Genomic DNA, 22,006 nt, shown 5'->3' with positions numbered 1-22,006 from the left:
TTGTTGTAGTTGTTAATCGTATTTGGTTTGTATTCACTGTGGTAGGATGTCCTTATTGTTGTGTTTTGTGTATTGTGTTTTGTTTGAACGTGTTGTCACTTAGTGTAATGTGTGTTACTTGTCTGTTGTGTCCTATTGTGTACTACTGCCACCGGGCTAAAACCCAATTGCAGTATAATAAATTATATATATATATAAAATACAAACGCCAAAACCTATCACCCTTACGAAAGATTCAGAATTACGGTAATCTTTATATTCTAAGGTTTGTTGCCCATGTTTGTGCCTCAGAAATTAATGAGGAGTGAGACGTCATGTTTCTCACCTATATACTTATTACAGACAACAAGATGCAAAAATGTGTAGTATCAGCCAGGCAAATAACTTCCTGTCGTGGTATTAAACATTTTCATTGCGATCAACGAGACGGATAACGTGGAAGTCGGCATTCCTATACTGTATATTTGTGTATCTGACATCAGCGCTAAGAAGCATGTCCTGCCAATTTCTGACTCACCAAGGAAACAGACTGCTATGTACTTCAAGATTATGTGACATGACGTCTGGGAGCCGGAATAGCGAAGTCAGAACAGACGTTCATTGTTGGACAACGACTCGGTAAATACACTGATGCGGCAACGAATACGCAAGCAACAATCGAGTAACTTCGTTGCTATGCAACGGCGCTGTAAACATGTCTTCCAAACAAGAGACAGGCTGTGTTTTCTGCGTGGTCCGTACAAAGTGGTTATAACGGAGAATTCAGTTGAGTGGAATAGAGTCGAGGTTCGAGGCGACAGCCTTCCAGAATATGAGCTTGGGAGCAGACGAACTGAATTGAGTTGGTAGTTGCAGAACAATGACAAGAAAGGAATTAGGCTCTGAAACAGAGACCTCATGTGTGATTTGAAGTGACTGAGAATTTTATAAATCCGTTGTCAGGATACGACTAGTGAAGACTGAGTACCCTTGTGAAAGTGTAACGGTGAACTGTAAAGGGTACAGATCAGCAACAGCGCTGTACTGGTTATAGTTCCGAGTTGTGTGAATCAGGTGTCAGTAAATCCAATCATCCAATCCAGAAACCGTCTTATAAGTCAAGCACTCCCCATAAACGTGGCAATTATCATTCTAGTTAACATGAGAAATTAATGCTTTCCTAATGAGAAGCTCAACATTTGAATGATTCAAGCAATTTTCCTCAGTCCAGGTCAGTGTCTGAGCAGGAGTATTGAGATATATTCCAAAGTCCTCATATTATGAGATACGCGCGTAGCTACAACCTGATTACGATTCTGCGTTAAGCATATACCATACTGTCACGTATAAGGGGTTAGCGTGACTAATAGTAACGGGTTCTGGACTTGATGATTGGGTTTATGGGCACTTTACAATTACAAAGGATTATAACAGCTCACACATGAAACTCCTTCTGAACGACGTCTGTCTGACGAATCTCTGTGAAGAATCTCTCACTAAACGCGGAATGATCTCTTCTACTCTCGAATTCACGAATGCACTGCCTTTTATAACTACCACGAGGCCGGGATAGAAGTCACCATGTCGAACAGTTCCTCTGTTCTTTTGTGTTGTCATGGGAATCTTGTGTTTAGCAACTTGCTACATGGCAATGTCTCGGTCGCTGTTATTCATTGTAACGGAAACTAGTCTTTGTTAATATGTGTTGATTACCGAGCCGTTGCCTAGCAATGGACGTCCGCTCCGGCTCTCAGCCGTCATGTCACGATACGATGGTCTCTCTATTCTAACTGTAATATATTTTGTTTTCATATTCCCTTCATCTCTATGAAGTGCTTCTGTGTTGCAAATACCCCTCTTCTCTTCCTGCGGCAGCTTCAGAACAGGATCAATTATCATGAATGTTTCATTTTCACGACCTTTACAGAAGGCGTCAGTTTATGTTCCTACTTAGTTTTCATGGCTCACTTCAATCTGGGAGCTTGAAAGTATGATAATTTTATTGTGAACGGTTCGATGCTAGACAATCGTCAGTGAGACTAGCTACAACGGCGAACAGCATGAATTCAACCAGTGCCAGGGAATTACAATTAGTAGGCAGATTGCGTAACCCTTCCGTATCCTGGAAGTACAACTGTGCTCGTTCCAGGGCTAGTGAATGAGATAAAGACAGAGGGGACGGGACAGAGAAGCAAAGAATATGAAGGACGAAACGGGGAAGAATATTAAAATATGGAAAAGGGAAGTTTGACAGTAAAGAAAGGGAAGATAATGCGCACTATACTCGTATAACATATAGGAATTCTATCACCTCGATAGAAAACTAAGATTCAGAACAGTGACTTCTTCCTGATGACCAGGAGATGAAGGCGACAATCAAACCCCCCGTCTCGTCATTCTGTGGAAACATTCGACTTCTTTCAGAATATGACTGTGTTTTGAAACCGAAAACAAAATGTAGAGTCAAATATTTTGTTGACTACAGGACATATAAGCTTACAGGTATTAATACTGTGACGTGATAACCGAATTATAGTCCGTTACTAGGCAACGACTAGATAAACAAGTTTCCGCGACAACAAAAACGTAACGCGGCAATGGAGGAAATGCTGGAAACTGTGTTTTCTATGCGATCCGCGCCGAAGTTATTTAGTGAGCACTCGTGCTGCAACTTCGATATGACCGTGAGGAGGCGGATTCGAATACTTCCACCGAATCTCTACGAGTCGTAGGAGGCGATGAATAAGGAACCCAGTGCCTGGGGGTATAATTAGATTACCCTGTTCCTGGGAGTTTGAATACAGGGGGAGTCTGGAATCTGAGTAAAATATGGTCCTGAGTCTCGCGGGACTAGGACCAGAGAATTACAGAAGAAACTAAACGTCAGACCCGCCCTCTCGTTAGAGAAGGCGCCCCACATCGACAAACCCACAACTGTCTGGCAGTAACAAAGATCTGGTCTCGGGCCCCAGACGGGGGCTTCTAACCAAGGCAGACTGGCCGACAGAGTGTCGGTCGTAACATAATTTTGACTCTGACTTTGAACTTGAATAGTTGCTCTTGCGACCTTGAGTTGCGAGACAGTCACAAGCCTGCAAGAACATGAGTACGGAAGTAGAGGAGCCTACATTGCCGGGGGCACTCACCAGGGAAGAAGTGATGAAGACACAGAAAACTTGTGTGTGTATATCTGTGAAACTGTTAAGAGTTACGTGCAGTTACAAGAGTCCAATAAATCCAACCATCAGTCCAAAAGTCGTGTCTAGTCACCAATGTGTGATAATATGAGTACTGCGAAACAGGATGTAACTACAAAACCATATTATATACTTTAATCAAAATAAATTTTCCTTTCTTTAGGGACAACTACGTTAGTCAGAATATTAATATAATTACATTTGATGGCGTTCGTCCTAAAATTTGGTGGCACCAGCATTGAATCTCAACTCAGGCAAGGGCTGTATTTTAAAATCTGTTTTAACTGAAATGTACTTAAATTAAATTCTTGGCTTCTACGTGTATGACCTGCGATATCAGACCGACAGAGAACGACAGTGTTTCGGTTGACTTCCTGATTGGATTAGTGTCGGAATTTGCCAAATGTTCACAGCACTAGAGAGCACAACAGACCTTAGGTAACAAGACTCTTTTTAATGTAACATGAACTGATAAACGGCGCCTGAGGGACTGCTTTCAATATTTGTAAATATACAGTCCTCAACTCATCTCACTTTTATCTTTTCCTTTCAGTGCCTCAACGAGGCAGAGTCCGAAGATGTCCCCTCACAAAACTCATATACACATCCCCTGTCTTCTTCACTAGAGCCATACGTTCATACCATCCTAACCTCCATTCCATAGCAATTCTAGCTGACCTATATAAATCACAAAGTTCGTCAAACACACCAACAGCTCAGCCACTCCGTTCAGGTGTCCACGAAAGCCTAATGAAATTTCTGATTCCGTTACTGTACTGTGTACTGAGAGTGTCTGAGAACAGGGTGTTGAGAATATTTGGTTCAAAGAGAGGCTAAGTGATGGGAGGTTATAGAAAACTGCATAATGAGGAGCTTCATGACTCGCACTCTTCTCCAAGTATAATTAGAATGATCAAGTCAGGGAGGATGAGATGGGCAGGGAATGTAGCACGATTGGGGAGAAGAGGAATGCATATATGATACTGGTGGGAAAGCCAGAAGGAAAGAGACCACTGGTAAGACCAAGGAGTCGGTGGGTGGACAATATTAAAATGGATCTTAGAGAGACAGGATGGGAAGTTATGGATTGGATTGATCTGACTCAGGATAGAAACCAGCGGAGGGCTCTGCTGAACAAGGTAATAAACCATTGGGTTCCATAAAATGCTGGGAAGTTCTTGAGTAGCTGCACAATTGGCGGATTCTCAAGAAGGGCTCAACTCCATGAGTGAGTTTATTATTGTACTGTGTATTCCAAGATGTTATAAATGTTTCTAAGAATCTTCAAATTACACCCTACGGGACATGAGAAAATTCTCGGCGGTTTAACGCGCTACATTTCTGGTGACGTACGCAATCAAATATTAAAATTTAGATAGAACACTCCTCTGTATTGTGTTAGGTATTATTCTTTTTGTAGAACAGCTTCCTATCCTGCGACACGTTCCAAACAGAAACGTTGAATTATAGGCATGTGGAAGATATACACTCAATTTCCTCTCAGAGTAAGAGAAACCGCGTTTGTCTATTACACTTGAACCGCAGGGTTTGAAACGTAAATGTACGGGAAGAGGAAAATCCGTCTTCCCAACCCTACCATTTGGTCGCAGTGCCTCGTAATGGGGTGCAGTTAAGTCTAACCAAGCAATTTCAAGTTAACGTTTTATAACAAGATATGAAATGAGAAGAGCAAGTCCTGGCTACAATCTCACTTTCGCCTTGGGCACCTGGTTAATTTTGGGCGGACCCTGATTCCGTAACAAGACGCTGAAATATCAGCCAGGGCCCTTATTACCATGGACCTAATAGATCTCATCGTTCAGTAAATTCACGTGCAGCCCTTAAAAGCCCTCGAGCCGGGATTTTAAACGCTCCACGTCTCTCAGTTAATACAGAAATAAAATGCAAAGTCAATGCAGATATCAATAAAGCTTAAAATAATTGTATAAAGAACGTCTTATTCGTGCTAGTAACATCTTGACATATTGTCAGCCTGGAGAGAAGACCGGCTTTTCTGATACTGTGTCTGTCTCAATTAAACCTTAGATCGATCTTCAAACCATGTTCCTGCAGTCCTTCATTCCGTTTTTAATTGTTTATTCTACATGTTCACTACAAAATGGCTGACCATTTATCATCAGTCAAAGCTCTTACACGTTAAAGAATATGGGATCGGTTCAGTTTCAGTAATTGTAACGCCCTGAGTTTGCTTCTGTCAGCCCGTTGTATAATTTCTGTACAAGCGTCACTGTTTTCCGCGATGATTGTCACATATGACGCCTACCAATAAGTTAGTGAGAAGGAGACAACGATATTTTCTGGAATGTCAGTATGTTTGGCATCGACTCGACTGATCGCCTGAAAGTAACATTATCGGAGCGCTGGAAAAATGCAGCGTGTCCGTGTTTCAGCCACTGGACATGTTCCCTTCTCCAGCTGTAGGATTCAACTGTCATAACATATTACGTTCCCAATCGGCAACACTTGTACGTGGAGTCGGTATAAAGTTCGTTCAATCACGTTTATCTGAAGATATTTCCAGTTTTCTTAGCATGTTATTATGATGGCAAAGGACCCAACAGCTTCCTCTTTGATAGTCTTCAGTTCACACTAAATAACTACTCGAAGACTCATGTGGTAGCTCAAGAGATAATTCGCCGGCTTCCTACCTCGGTGGCCTGGTTTCGATCCTAGATAGTGTGTGGGATTTGAGATGAACAAAGTGGCACTGGGGCACGGTTACTTCAAAAACTTGAAATTCTCCTGTCACTTCTCATTCCACAAACTGCTCAATATTCATTAATTGCCCTATTAATCGACGGTAATACAATCTCGACACTGAAGACATAGTTTAATAACAAAGTAAGGTCACTTGACATCACAGACCACAATCATTGTGCTTCACTGAAGAGTTCATAAATTTCACACTCACGCTCTGATGATGAAAATCTAGTGACAATTATGCTCAATCATTACGTTATCAAACGTGGCGGGGGCTTTACCGCAAAAAACTGCGATTTCTTAATCTCTGAGTTGGGCACGTTCATGTGCCGGTCTTTTAGCCGGATTACTAACGGCTGAGAATTACGATGGATCAGTCGGTGGAGTCAGCGGCTACATACAAAACTACCGGGGATGTATTCCAGACAGCCTCTCTTCGCCACTACGCACAGACAGCGTCCTGGGGGACCAATCAACCTCACGTCAAAAAGCGTCGTTGAATCTTCCCCCCCCCCCCAGTAAAACAATAAAACCGTGAACTTCATAACTCACTTTACCATGCTCTCAAGGCTAAAAATGCATGCAGATTTAACCTGCCTTACCCCATACAACTCCACAGAATGGAACTTAATAAAGTTCCGAGGAAAACAATTGGGGCGAAGAATTTAGAAATAGCACAGAAGAGAGAAAATTGTTATGAGAAGCTTCAAAGTTTGTATTTTTCACCCGACATTAGGCCGGCCGAAAATATAGCAGTACCCAGCATATACACGGTATATGAGAAATGAAAAAAATTTCTCTCTCAAAAACGTCAAGGAAAGTCATAATTTGGGAGACCTACTTGTATATCTAACGACAATATAAAAAGAGCAAACTCCGTGGCTTTAGCCCGCGAGGGAACTATACCGACCGAGCGACCGTTGTTTGTCGGCGAAGTTAGTGTCAACTTTAGCGGATAGAGGGTGTCGCGAGGTCAGGGCAACGAATCCCCACAGCCGGTAATTTCGGTTTTCTAGACCGAAGCTGCTACTTCTCCATTAAAGTAGCTCCTTAATTATTCTCACGAAGCCGAGTAGACTCCGTTCCAGACCCACTACTTCTCACAAAATCTGGTAGCGCCAAGAATCGAACCCGGGATCTCTGGATTTGTAGCCAAGCACTCTGGCCACTAACCACAGAGACGATCTATTTAACGACAATAAGAGTATTAATATTAAGAGGGAAATAGTGAGTGGAAGTGTGGACTGGATTCAACTGCATCACAACATGCATTAATGTTGGACTATTGTGAATAGTGTCATGACATCTGATCCTACGAAGGTCTGAAATTCCTTTAACGACTGAACGCCTGATATTTTCAAGAAATAGACTGTTCCGAGAAGCAGGTGAACTCTTCTCATATTACACAGTGTATTGTACCGCTAGTAACGAACTCCTTGTGTATGTGATTACGAGCGACATCCATGTCAACATTTCGTTTGTTTTTACACTTTTCAGCTACTGCTCACAGTAATCTGCAAAATACAGCTCAGTAGCGTGTACATATTAGCGCAATTGCTCAGCTCATCGCTTTCCAACGTATTAAAAGTATAATAGCATTAGCTATTTGCGCACAGCAGCTACAGAGGCTGCAGTGTTCTCAGCCGACTTCATTGTTAACATGCGATGGAATCATTGCAAGAATCATTCTATACTACTATTACAATTAGGCAATTAAATGAAACTGTTTGGTGAACTGTGAAGTGATTAATAAAAGGAAATTCGACACTTCCCAAGTTTATAAAATTAAACTAATCTATACCAGTGCAAAACGATATTCTCCAATATGAGATCATGTATTCACTTTGCCAACATTATTCTAGCACGTGATCAAAACACATTCTATTTTCATGATTACAGAATTCAATTCCGACCGTAATTATTCAATTTCCAGTTCAGCATCCCAATTCATGGCTTGTGGATCATATGGACTGGGAAGGGAAGTAACATACCCCACGTACAATAAAACGTGCCCACAATTAAATTCCCGCCAACTAAATATTCTTCCGCGGTATATGGGTTTCCGTCTAATAGAGGTCTACTTGCACCACAGAATGTACTGCACACTACACGAGTATACACATATGTATCAACGCTGATGACATTATTCAGAAGTCAGAATTGCATCTTTACAAATACAATAAATAATTCAAATTTAAATAATAATAAGTAATACAAATTATCAGTTTCTCTTTATTTTCCTTTGTTCCTTTTTTCTTTTTATCTTCCTCGTATCTTCTTTTCACTATCTACCTGTTTAATTTTTCCTTATTCCAGTAGAAAATTAAAGTATTCAGGCCTATCCTTCCTCATTTGTGACAGGAATTTTCATACTCACACAATTTTAGAATAATACACATATTATATATCTATTTCCTGTTAAATATGTTTTACTCTGCGATTGCGCTTATTACAAATGTATTATTTTACTTCCCTCATTACATTCTTGGGGCTCCATAATTGTTCAACAAAGCTAAGTTCCCACTTAATTAGCGTTGTCCAAGACACGTTTCATTCGCGGTAACCCCCGATTTCCAGCATATTAAATCCAAGACTTTTAAATTCGCGTGAAGTTTTATTTCACTTATACTGTTGTGTAATAATGGAAACTGTAGTTCAAACGGGGAAATGGATTTAGGAAAATGTACACTGACGTGGAAAGGAGTGCAGACAGTAACAGTGAAGTACGTATTAAACGGCGTGAAGCCTCAAATAAATGTTCAAAATTAACACAATGAAGCACTCTGTTCTGTAGAATATATAAGGCATTTGAGGTTTACAACAAGCTTTCAATAATGTGATTATTTTCTAAACTGTACATGAACCCTAATGCCAACATATTGAAATTACAAGCTAAAAACTAGGGCAAATAACAATTTTCGTTCGTGAGACACGCATAAAAATACTGATGGCAAGTATATAAAGGAAAGATACCACATTGAGGGTGAGAGGATAGTATTTAAATTAATCTTTAAAAAAAATGGAGGAAGATATGGTCCCGGTCTGCTGTGAACACGGTAATGAAATTTTGGGTTCCATAATAGGCTCCTAAAAAGCTCCTCTCAGTGGAGAGAGCTGGTTAGTTATTTATAGTTCTTTCTGTATACTGTGGCTGCCATTTACATCCGGAACTCTGGCAGAAAGAGACAGAACTTTGTCCCGGTTCTAAGAAAGCCAACCGAGAAAACTCGAGCATTGGTGGAAATGTAATGGAGAGGGAAATATATTCTTGGGAAATATGTACAATTGTGAATTTTATATGGGACTAATTAAATTTTTCCTCAAAGCATTAACTTTTCTACATATCTTACCCTTCTTCAATTTCTTTCATGACATCAAGACTGCACTTTCATAACGAATTTCTGGAAGGTAACTAGTATTTAATAATATCTGACCACCCATCTTTAGGCACATTCTTTCCTGTGACACTTTACCAGTCTTCTTGTCATATTATCTTCAGATATCCAAATTAGTATAAAATTCGTCATCGCAAATCTACCAGCGCATTATAAAGGCTAATCTTGAGGAATTATTTTTATGTGTATGAAGGACTATTATAGTCTCTTAGGTTTACAAATCTATCCCCTTTGTACTGCGAATGTTACGATTCAATCTTTAACACCGGCTACTATTGCTTTCAGTACTTTCAGTAGCGTTTATCGGTCCTTGGAAAAGTTAATTTCTGTCAGCATCCACATTAAATATTTATGGCAGATTTTTCGCGTTTACTGCTATTTTACTGCACCGTCGTCTTGCACTTTTTAATTTGCATCTTGTAGCTCGCACTGCCCCCACTGAACTGACTTCTCGTCTCTCCGCATACAGTGTTCCGCGTCTATCACACGACTGCACCACGCTCGCTTCTGGCTCACCATTAGACTCAAGTACACAGGTCCACTCAACTCGGTAGATTGATTCGGACAGATCGACCGAACACTTTTGTACAGATGAAGTCATTCTCAAAATTTCTCGTGGGTTCTCGGCCAACCTTGGTTTCGGCACTTACCATAATTAATTGATTCTTGAAAGCGCGGCGAGCGAATATTCTTCCACTTCCCTTTGCTCACGCAACAGTACCTTCAGCATTTAACAACAGTAGAGAAACACGCACCTCTCTTGTCTTAATTCAGATTGTCGTGTTTCGTGGATGGATGAAGTGAGCTGTTGCAATTACTACGGAGCACAGAATAAATTGCTGCAGCACTCGGCATGGAACGCAACAACAATTTAAAGCATTTCGGATAAAACATTGTTAACAGATGTGATTAACGCGTTGCCCGGCAACAGCTCTATAAACACGGTCCAACAGGCAACAATATATGGGGCTGTTTTCTATGACGTCCCAGCCGAGCAGCGGTGGAATAAAGGGGTTATGCAGCCTGTTTCTTAGCAACCGGTCGGTAAACACATTTCCGCGTAAGGTGACAATAGAAGCGGCGTTTCCCTGGGGTCTGTGCTTATAAGAGAATTGAATGCAGTGGTAGAATTAGTTAAAAGGGCAGACGAAGTCTCAAATCTGAGAGAGTAAAATATGGTGGCGAGTCCCAAGGGACTCGGACCCGAGAAAGACCGCGCTGGCAAGGGCCAGCAGCATATGCAAAAGACAGACCCGTCCTCTCGTCAGATAGGGCGCCCCACAAAAATAAGTCCGTAACTGTCAAACGGTAATAATTAATATCTGGTCATGAGCCCCAAATTGGGCTCGACACCAAGAATTATCGACTAACTGACCGTCAGTCGCAATGTAACTTCGACTTTGACTTAAAGGGCAGTTACGAGTCAGTCGTAAGCTGGAGGAGTGAGCCCAGAAGAATTTTTAGTTCCGAGATTCGGGAGTGATTGAAGACGAGATAGCAAGAAGACTTCATAGTCAGCTGAAGTGCTAATTTTTTTGTTGACATGCATTGCCAGGAGAGGACTGGTGAAGACTGAGAATCCTAGTGCGTGTGCAACGGTGAACTTAAAAGTGTGTAAATACAATGATGGCGCTGTATTAATTGTAATTAAGAGATAACATGTAACCGAAGTGGCAATCAATCAAATCATCCAAATTAGAACCTGTTATCTTCCTCAGGTGTACCCCACACGTGACAATATTATTCGATTCTCTGGAGGCAAAGCAACCAAAGACGAATAACTGCATATGAGACATTTCAATCGATATACATTTTGTGTTCATAATGAAGTAATAAAAGTTACTTCTAGAAAGTTGATGTACATTTAACAATATCATCCTTAACACGTAAGCCTATAATGATGGCCCTATAGGGTTGAAACATGTCTNGTTCAACAAAGAAAATATCTCTCTTCTACGAGTAATAATTGATGGTTTCAGTGCTTTATTATAAATACAACGGCGTTAACCAGAAGACTGCGCTCCCACAGTCATGAACCTCAGATTCAGAATAGTCTCGATGTTGCAGTTTTCGCCATTTTCGTGAAAAATACTTATTTAGGAGAGTTTGCTGACCCTGTATTTTATTATCTTTACAGCCCTAGATGGTGAGTACGTAAAGCGGAGCCCTGATATGAACACACAACAACAATTCTAAAACGCGATCTGTTACTTCGAAGGAAAAGAAGATATGTCAGAAAACAAAGTTGTCAGGAAAATAAATGGAATTAGATATTCTACATAAATAAACCGTTTAGGTACGTTGCATACTTTGTTATAATTCTGAGGCCTCATTTTCGAATTTACTCTATGTAAGTATTGTGATATGTATACCCACTGCTAGGCAACGACTCGGCAAACGCATTCCAGCGAGAGCCAACGAGCGCGACAACAGAACGTCTACTGCTAGGCAACGGCACCGTAAACACTCCTCGTCAACAATACAGGCTACTTTCTTCGTGGTGCGTACAAAGTGGCTATAAGAAGTATTCGGCAGTATAGAAGAAGTAGTAGCAGAGAGTGCAGACCGAGTTTCGGAACGCAGCCTGCCGGGATATAAGTTACAGAGCAGAGGAAGTGAACTGAATCGAGTTTTCGGAGTTGGCAGCTGCTAAATAATGGCAAGAAGAATTCATGTGTGATGTAAAGTTACAGTGAGACTGTGATAAATCCGTTGCCAGAACACGACTAGTGAACACTGAGAATGCTAGTGCGTGTGTAACGATGAACAGGTGTGTAGAATAGCGACTGCGCTGTATTGCCTGCAGTCCCGAGCTGTGAATGTATAAGGTTCAATAAATCCAATCATCCAGTCCAAAATATATTTATAAATACAAATGCAAGTGACAGAATTTTTAGCAGAGAAAATAAATAATGTCCGAAACAAGGTCAATCTCTCTGTGAAATACCAGCTAGCTCAGTATTTCCTGAAGCCATGACTTCTCGGTCGTGTCAAGTATGTGAGTAGTGAGAAGAAAGTCATTAGCAGAAAATGCAGTAAAACAAATTTGCTAGTTTTAATTAAAAGGTGCAACAGTAATTTTATTTTGCTCCTGTGTCAAACAGACCAACCATTTTCTAAAATTTATATGAAAATTGCTTTTTTTTTTTTTAATTCTGTGGTATAATTAAGAGCAAGGGGTAATATGAAGTACACTGGGGTTGAGCAGGAAGAAAATGCGCTTCGAGAAAAACGAACTGGAGAATTGAGGATTCAGAGAGAACACCAAGAATGTGTGTAAGAGGGAAATAAACTAGAATAAAAGTGGATGAAAGAGCGGTATGTAAGTTTTGAACAAACTGGTCTAAAAGAGTGAGAGAAAGAACATATTCTATCCTGCAAGATGGCAGCTCGTGGAGGGGGTCCTTAAGGGACAGAATTGAACTACCTAGAAAAGAAGTTGGTCAGCATAGAAGAATGGCAGAAGAAATGGGGGGGGGNGGGGGGGTGTTTGCCGCGGCGATATTAAAACTTTCCTTTTCTACCCTGTTTCGCCTATCTTCCATTGGAAGGGATGTTTAACTCCTAACCGGGAAAGACGTTGATACCCGGGGGGAAAGTCGTCAACCACAAATTCGTTTTGCGCCCTTACAATTGTTTCAGAAGAGTTCTCAAGGGACGAAAATTTGAGTTAGGCATAAATCAGTTTTAATTGATATATATTGATTGATACTCCCCGCCTTCTTGCAGACTGTGGAACACACCAGTTAACTTAGAGGGTTGCTGGCGGGATTAGTTTTCTGCACTCGTCTCTCTTACGGTTTGTGATTCAAAGAAAAAAAAAACGTCCAAACTTTGTCCCTGCGGCAGGCAATCACTAACAAGGTGGCGGGATATCACATATCCACAACTTCCCGGAGCTACCAATTAATTTTGTTGTATCACGCTCTCTCCCTTGCGAGGAAGCAGCCCCCAGCTACGATCGAAACACTCTGTGCGATGTTAACTACAAAGAAGAATTAATATTTTCCTTACTTTGCGAAAGTATATCTCTAGAAACTGCCTCCCCCTTCTGTTCTGTCATTGTGAAAATGCTTCTTCTTGTAAAATAATCCTTTTAAAATATAAATACCTAGTTCCAAGAAGCACAACTGTACCACAGAATCAGAGACTCGCTCGGCTGGCCAAGGAATATCCCACCTTTCATGGGACGCAAGATTCAATGGCGTGTTTCCAACCTCTCCCATACCTGGCGAATATGGTCCACTCTCGCAATCTGTATTCATTAAAACAAACTCCGTGGCTTTAGTCTGCAAGTGAACTATATCGACCGAGCGACCGCCAAAGTTAGTGCCAACTTTAGCGGATAGAGGGTGTCACGTGGTCAGCGTAACGAATCCTCACGGCCGTTAACTTCGGTTTTTTAGACCTGAGCCGCTGTTTCCTTGAAATAGTTCCTAAATTATCCTGACGATGATGAATGGATCCCGTTCCAGACCCACTACTTCTCAGAAAATTTGGTAGCCCCGGGAATCAAACCCGTACCTCTGGATCTGCAGCCAGAAACTCTGACCACTAGACCACAGAGGCGGATAGCAATTTAATCTCCCGCTACGTCTCCTTCTCCAAACGCTGTCACTGCCAAGTTTTCCGGCCGAAAATTTGTGTGCATTTCTTAGCTCAACCATGCAAACTATATTACACATATCATTCCTACAATTCCTTTCATTTTGACTTTCAAGAAAGTCAAACTCCTCCCGACACTGCAAAGAGTTCCTGGAAACTATGGTGGATAAAGTCACTATTCATACCAATGCAAACAAATACCACATGACCTTCAGGACCTAATGTTAACAAACACTGTATAAGTCGAAGACTTAATTTCTTAATTTAATTTCTTAATTAAATATTTGTTTCATTCCTAAATTTGTAATAGCACTTAGTTTAATGATAATGAAATTATTATTACTGTTATAATTATCACTTATTTGTTTGTTTATTTTTACTTTTACTTTTATTCATTATTATTTCTTCCAAGTACTTAACTGTAATTTGTATTTGACTTTTAATAAGTTTGTCTATAATGTAATTCATTCATCTGCACTGTGCTGTGTCTGTAATTGGTCTAGCGGCTGTTGACTCGGCACAGTAATAATAAAGAATCAAATTGAATTGAATTATTATTATTAATTAAATATTTATGTTTCTTTTCACTTCTAAATAACACTTAGTTTTATGATAATAAAATTATTATTATTATCATCATTTATTTGCTTGTTTGTTTACTTTTCTTCATTACTGTGTTTTCCCAACAAATTTCCTGTAATTTATTTTTGACTTATAATGTGTTTGTCTAATGTTTGTATAATGTTACACGTAATCACTTTCATCTACACTGTGCTAAGTCTGTAATTGGCCTTGCGGCTGTTGACTTGGCACATAAATAATAAAGAATTGAATTGAATTATTATTATTATTATTATCATTATCATCATCATCATCATTATGTAGACTCTCAAATTTTGTATTTGTTTTCTAATTATTTTTATGTAATTCTATGTATTCAGTGACAGTCGAAACCTTTTACAATTCTCCATGGGACGCTATGGTCCTCTTTAGCCATTTCAGTAGGGTGACTGGTTTATTGGGGAGACCGATTTATTAGCATGTTACGGCTTGCTTTTCGCATCTGCACAGAAAGTGCTGCCTTGTTTTGTTGCCTGCAGCTTGGGTGACCGGAAAGGGACAAAGCCACTACGGGAGGCAAGTCTGTAGTTTGCCGAAGATGGAAATTTTGTTTTGCTGATAAGTGTAGCTGTCATAAAGGTGTCCTCGGAAGGGTGTACTTGGACCCTAAACTAAGAAATAACCGCTTTCACATGTGGGGTTCCGAGTTTTGTATCTTGGGATCTCTTTATTCTCAAAGTTTGTTATGTGATTGTCTAGTGTTGATTGCATGATGAATTTGGCTAGTTAAAATCAGCCAATAAGAAACTATTCTTGCCTGGGAGAGAGGCCGTCGATTCAATCCTTCACAGGGGATGAAGCGACGCTCCCGCAGGATAGCAGTCTTCAAAAACTTGGCGTTCTGAATTCATCGGAGGCAGACGTCATTGCACTGAATTCCTGAAGTTTATCTAAATTTATCAGTCTTTCATTTTTGTTCGGTAAGTCTTTGATAATAATAAAGGGCCACATTACTCCATGCTTGCTAATGAAGTTATAGTATTTCGCTTCTGAAATAAACAATTTGTGGAGAGGAAATCCTGTCGTTGATTTCTAGGAGTGGACTGGCTTTAAGTGTGCAGTTTCCCGTTGCCTCAGTTATTACCGTAACACGATCCTGATAAGAGTCAAGTGGTCTACCGAAGCCGGCAAATAAGTACAAAGGTAGAAAGGGGACGATTACAATTCATGCTAACCTTGTAATTGGTCTCTGTGCTGTTAAGTTGCACGTAAATAAACATGAATTGAATTGAATTTAATTAGGATGTTGAGCTGCCACACGAATAAATAATAATTGAGTTGTTGTTGTTATTGTTGTTGTTGTTATTATTATTATTATTATTATTATTATTATTATTATTATTATTAACTTATATGTGTGCATGTATGTGTATTGTCCTTTCTCACCACATAATGGAATAACCATTCGAAATGTACTTATTTTATTTTTCTCACATGTTAATGCTAATTTTAATTTTTATTGGAATTATTATTAATCTATTGCCATTGTACAGACTGTCTTATTTGTATTTTGATTTTTAGTTATTTCTGTATTTCTATGTACTCGTGGCGACTTTGTTATTGGCCTCTGTGCTGTTAAGTTTGCATGTAAATAAACACGAAATGAATTGAATTATTACCACTACTACAGACTTGTCATACTTTCTATTTTGTTTTTTAATTATTTTTGTGTATTTCTATGTACTCGTGCCAACTTTGTAATTGGCCTCTGTACTGTTAACATTGCAGGTAAATAAAAATAAATTTAATTATTATTATTACTATTATTATGGCTCTACAGCCCTTTTTTGGGTGCTGGCCGCTTTTTCAGTTTCGTAATCCTCTACACAGTCGGTAGAACTCCTTGGACGGGGCTCAGTCCGTCGCAAGGTCGCTACCTACACATAGAACAAAAGAAACAGAATAAACGCACACAAACATCCTTAGCTTGAGTGGGATTCGAACCCACGATCCCAGATTTCGAGCGAGCGAAGACGGTTCGTGCCTTAGACCACACGGTGTCTGTGGTCGGTGTTCACATGTATATATGAATTGAAAATAAAAAGCATGTACATTGAGGAAAATAAAAAAACATATTAAAATGAGTTGGTACTTGGCATATACGTGTATAGTATGTCTCGCATGCTGGGGCACTATTTCATTCCATCTTCGCCAATTTACAAATTAACAGAACTTTATATTCGAGACTGACTGGCAAGTTAATTTGCGACTGTGTGTCAAAAACCGAAGTTATTTTGCGTTAACGGTATCTGGTGATAATAGGCGAACGATAGAGAAATTTATGGGCTGGAAAGTACGGGAGAACAGTCACAACAAATCCCTCGAATATATATCACGCTTCGATGGACCTGATGTCGAACCACAGTGTAAAGGAAAACCGCAGATGTATAAATGACAAAAAACGAAACATAAAATCCTATACAAACAAGTACTAACAGCATACGCTATTAGCTCAGTGCGTCTTCGAGTTCCGAATGGACGACCTTCAAACACTGTTAACTCTGACAGACATGCGCTATAACAAAAAAGCGGGTTTGAAAGTCAAAGACAAGAAACAGCAAAAGGTTTAGAAATATGAAGACTGTTAAAAATAATACCATGGAACACCAGATAGTATTTAGCCGGTAACAGTTACTCAAAATATTATTCTTGTTTCTTTCGATAAATCATCTATTTTCCAAACAAAGTTCGGTACACTGCGACCAGTTCCGAGGAAAATATTTATTCTTCCTCCTTGTTCGTGGACGTCTCATGTCTCGTTTATAACACAAAAATCTCGTGAAAAAAAAATTCTATGAAGACATTCTTGATTCACGTTTCTTCCATTTAAGTGGATTAACTTCAATTATATACTTCTTTCGAATTCTATAGGATTAATCAAAATGATTACGGAACTAAATAAGAGGACAGGGTCCCGAATGAGTTGGAACAGTAACTGAAAAAAAAACAGTAAATCATAATATGCAACTCGTAAGTAGCAAATAGTTCATTGAGGTGTGATCGTCCGCTGTTAAAATATGAAAAAAGTACGGAAGTAGTAATAATTACTTCCGCATAGAAGTAGGGCCGTGTACAATTATTCAGTGCCCTCACAGATGCAGTAACTGTTGTATGTTTCAATTATTCTTTTTCTAAAAAGAACAGTAGCAAATTTCTAAGTTTCAGCCCTCTCTTTTTCGCTGTATCCCAAGCTATTTTATACAAGTGAATACAGGGCATTGAATGACGGTATTGTTGCTCGTAATGTAGAAGTTCGCAAAGTAACAATGGTTTTATTCTTGCATGCAGATGGTTGAAATTTGTACTTCAGTCAAATTCCATATTCTTCATGCTAAGGTTCATGGAAATTTGATAAACCACATCAACACGTGTCTGAACTTAAGTAGCTATCCTAATGACATGTACGAACAAGCAGCTGGATAACAGAATTTCCACAAAGGAGTGTCACAAAGAAATACTGAAAATGAGTTTTAGTTTAAATAAACCAATCCTCTTTTTTCATTTCAAGGTGTAATTAGGAGAAATATTGTGAAAGGCCTGAAAGTGTAGAGAAAGCATTTTATCTTGGATTTAAATTCGTTTAATGTAATACGAAACTCTTCGCTTTTAGAAAACAATCTTAGCTGTGGACATGCGTTAGCAGGCACAATTTTTTGCTCAGCAGTATTGAATATTTATGTGGTAATAACATACTGTTCATTAATTCGTTCGCTAGTCATTTGATTAGATTAGAGAGTTTCCGATACTGAACGCTTGGATTCTAATTAACAAAATATTAGTTAATTTGTTAGGTTCTTATTTATTTGGAACAGTCAACTTTTTGTACTGAACATTTCAAATCTAATTACAGCATGTTATTTGTTTTGTTGATTAGATTCCTTGATTAATTCTTTGGATCACTTAGTTTTCAAACAATGATTTCTAATCTGAGGATTTTAGACGATTCTTTATTTACATTACGTAACTGCTTATTTTGTCTTGAGACTGAAGTATAGTGCTACCAGAAGTTTGAAAGTTTATGAGGTATGATACATACAGGCTCTCTGTTTAAGGCGTTTGTTCATTTTCTACTTTCTTTCATCCTTTATTCTTTGCTTTATTTCTCTCTTTCTTGCCTTTTTTCCTTCACTCCACTTTTTTATTCCTACTGTATTCATAAAATTATTCCTTCATCCGTCATTCTAAACCGGAAGACCAAACTGCCATCTAATGGCGACTTAATGTTCAAATTATAAACTCGTTTCTGCAAACGAAGCTGTGAAGACCGGATCGCATTGGTATGATCGATATATCTCGAGCCAAGAAAGTCCCATGCTCTAGTTCAGAATCATGATAACCAGGGCCCGGGTTTGATTACCTGAAAATTTAAAAAAAAAAAATGACCTATAAAATTACCGAAAAATCCAGAAAAATGACCTAAAATGTAACATCCAGGGCCCGGATTTTGATGACCTGAAAATATTAAAAACTGATCTATAAAATGACCGGAAAAATCCAGAAAAATGACCTAAAGAAGAAAAGAAAGAACACTTCGCTTCCATGTTATTCACATTTCGGACACCATATGAAGAAAAATTCCCTAAAATGGTCAAAAATGACAAGAAATACCCTTAAAAGTCCAAAAATTTACCAAAAAAATACCCCCCAAATGAAAAAATGATCTTAAACCTAAAAATGTCAAAAAATGACAAAAAAAATTACCTATAAAATTTACATTTGTGTAACCAGCAGCTCATATCCGAGATTTATATATTTAAGAGCAGCGCATAGGATACAAGGAAAAATATATGACGTCATCAAAATCCGGGTCCTGATGATAACCGTTTCACATGATATGGGAATTCCGTAGAAGTAAGTTACCTGACATGTAACATTTTTGTATAAGGTTGTTATGAAAACAGTTGAGAAAATAATGTATTTTATTGAGCAAAATAATATGAAATGAAATAAATTCAAAACGCAGATGCAGTGATATATTAAATTCCGTGGATGCTTCGTGACTATTACATCTCCTTGTGTAGGACAGATGGATATCTGCAAAGCAGTTGGTGACAAAGTTGTAATTATTTCTGAATCTACAACTAGCAACTTTGCCCGAACTGTTGCCACAATGGCACGCACAACTTCAACTTCAATTACGTCCAAGTAAATGACTTGACCACAGCTGTTTTGCTATCCTCAGAGATATTCTGGCTCCTCTGGGAAACCAGTCTCATTCGAGAATCTCGATAGAGATGCACCACATTACAGTTCTAACAGCTCTCGACTGACAGTCTTAGGCTCAATGAATAACACTGCCTAAAGTAGAGGACTATAGAAACTGCCCACCATATCTGATGTTCAGAAGAAAGCGTAAAAGACGAACAAGGAAAAGCAGAGAAAATGCAGGATGGGAAGATGAAAAACGAAGTGAGGGTGGAGAAGAAGAAAGGCAATGTTGATGACGACGGTAGAGGTGGAGGAGGAGAGGAGGAAGAAGACAACTGTTCTCCTCAGCAACGTGTTCTGAAGCCCATTTCCCAGTCTCTCCGAAATAAGCGCGACCCGTTCCTACCCATTCTTTCCAGTTCACCGTATCATCTCATTTCCGAAGCTAACATAACGTATTTGGTAATTACGGTGTTTTAAAAATTCATGCGAACCAATCGACACCCTGGAATAGAATCTGTGTTATCGTTCAGAAAGTACTCCTTTTAAGATACTGAATTGCGAATTTTATATTGAACAGATGGCGGGAATATCCCAAATAAATGGAAAATATTAAAGGAAATAGGAAGTGATTCTGCTGTAGAGATTTAAAAGAAAAATCAATTCAGTGTATGGAATATGTAATAAGCACCGCATGGTTAGAACTGGCACGAGTTCGAATTCTACTCACAGCTGAAATATCCACTCGACTTCTGCTGTGTTTCCTTTGCTTTCTTACAACGGTGAGGACCTTGAGTAACCTGCCGTTCTGTCGACTGGGCACTGTCTATACTAAGATAAAGAGTAAAGCAATTCCTTTAACAGTTCGTGAAGGCCCATAGGATTGAGAGACGTCGAGGCTCCCACATTATCTGGACAATCGGCTCACAGATGGCGGTAAGGCTGTCAGCCTTACGCGCCGGCCGCGCTTTACTCCCCCAGGAAGATGATTTAATTAATTCCTGGTACGCATTTCTGTTAGTGGCTGAGTGGACCCCAGGGCTGGAAGGATTAGGTCAGTTGAAAATCCATCTCATCGGAACTCGAACGCGCGACCTTCCAGCTTGTAGCATGGTGCCTCAACCAACTACGCCACCGCGTTCCCCGTATAAACTAAGAATATTTCTCAGTTTCTCATAACACGGATAGGCTGTAGGGCATGAAGCAGAATGTCGAGAAAATTAAACGCCATTGGAAATAATACCAAAAATTGTTTCTCTCGGTGAACTGATGCGGTAGCATGATAAATTAGGGAAGAAGAGAAAGAAAAATAACGTTATTACGTCCCTAACACAACGCTGAAAACATCGAAAGTGGCGATGACGATGCAGAGGGTACGAATCCCAGTTAAAAAACAAATGGCTGACGCTGGGGTGGCTGGAAGGATATAGACGCAGAAAAGAAATATGGCTCTCCTTACTCATTACGGATCAGTGCGTCCATCTCGTTTTATTATTACAAGCCAGAAAGCAAGTGAGGGGAAATGAAGAATGTTGAAGAGGGGGAGTCTGGATTGTCATCCCATCCAATATGGAAGACAGTAACGAATTTTCTTCACTGGAATAACAGGAAAGGAATCAGGGGTATAAATTGAGTAGAAGTTGCTGCTTACTTTTATCAAGTTAAATGTTGTGCGTGTTGAACTTCAAGGAAACCTTTATTACAGACTCCATTCTTTTTTATTACTACTGAATACAAGTCCCCCTCGTTGGTGGCTCCACCTAATCGTGGTGAGGGGGTTTGAGTATGCCAAGGACCCTGAGAGCTATACCAGCGGTAGCGTAGCTACTGGCAGGGCCTCCCTTGCTGGACAGGTCAAAGGGTAGGCATCAGACGAAGAGAGACACCAAAAACTGATGCCGGAAGCAGCGTCATCAGCAGCGACTTGAAGCACAGAGTAAATAATGCTCGAGATGGTTCAAGTTCGTATAGCAACAGGCGTGACCAGAGTGGTTTGAACGGCTGTTGTACTGCGATGTGGAAAGCAAATGGAAAAACTACCACATTATCACTTTTCCTGGATAGTCTCTTTCCAAAACCAGAGATACCATGTATGCGAGATATTTCATTTGAAGGAGAAAGCTCTAGATCGCATCAAGTGGAGGAACTGTTTTGGAAGAGACTGTGGACCTGTCGTCTTGACAGATTACTGATGAATGAATGAATGAATACAAGTATGTAGCTCAGAGATTGATTCTTGCGTAATTATTTACCATCTCCAACTGCGTAACGCAAGTAGCATACAGTTATAGAGGGATTGAGATGGATATGAAATAAGGTTATAATGGCCTATTTCAATGC

Source organism: Cryptotermes secundus, unplaced genomic scaffold (assembly GCF_002891405.2).
Source record: "Cryptotermes secundus unplaced genomic scaffold, Csec_1.0 scaffold78, whole genome shotgun sequence".
Taxonomy (NCBI): domain Eukaryota; kingdom Metazoa; phylum Arthropoda; class Insecta; order Blattodea; family Kalotermitidae; genus Cryptotermes; species Cryptotermes secundus.
Note: the sequence above shows the minus strand (reverse complement) of the source record.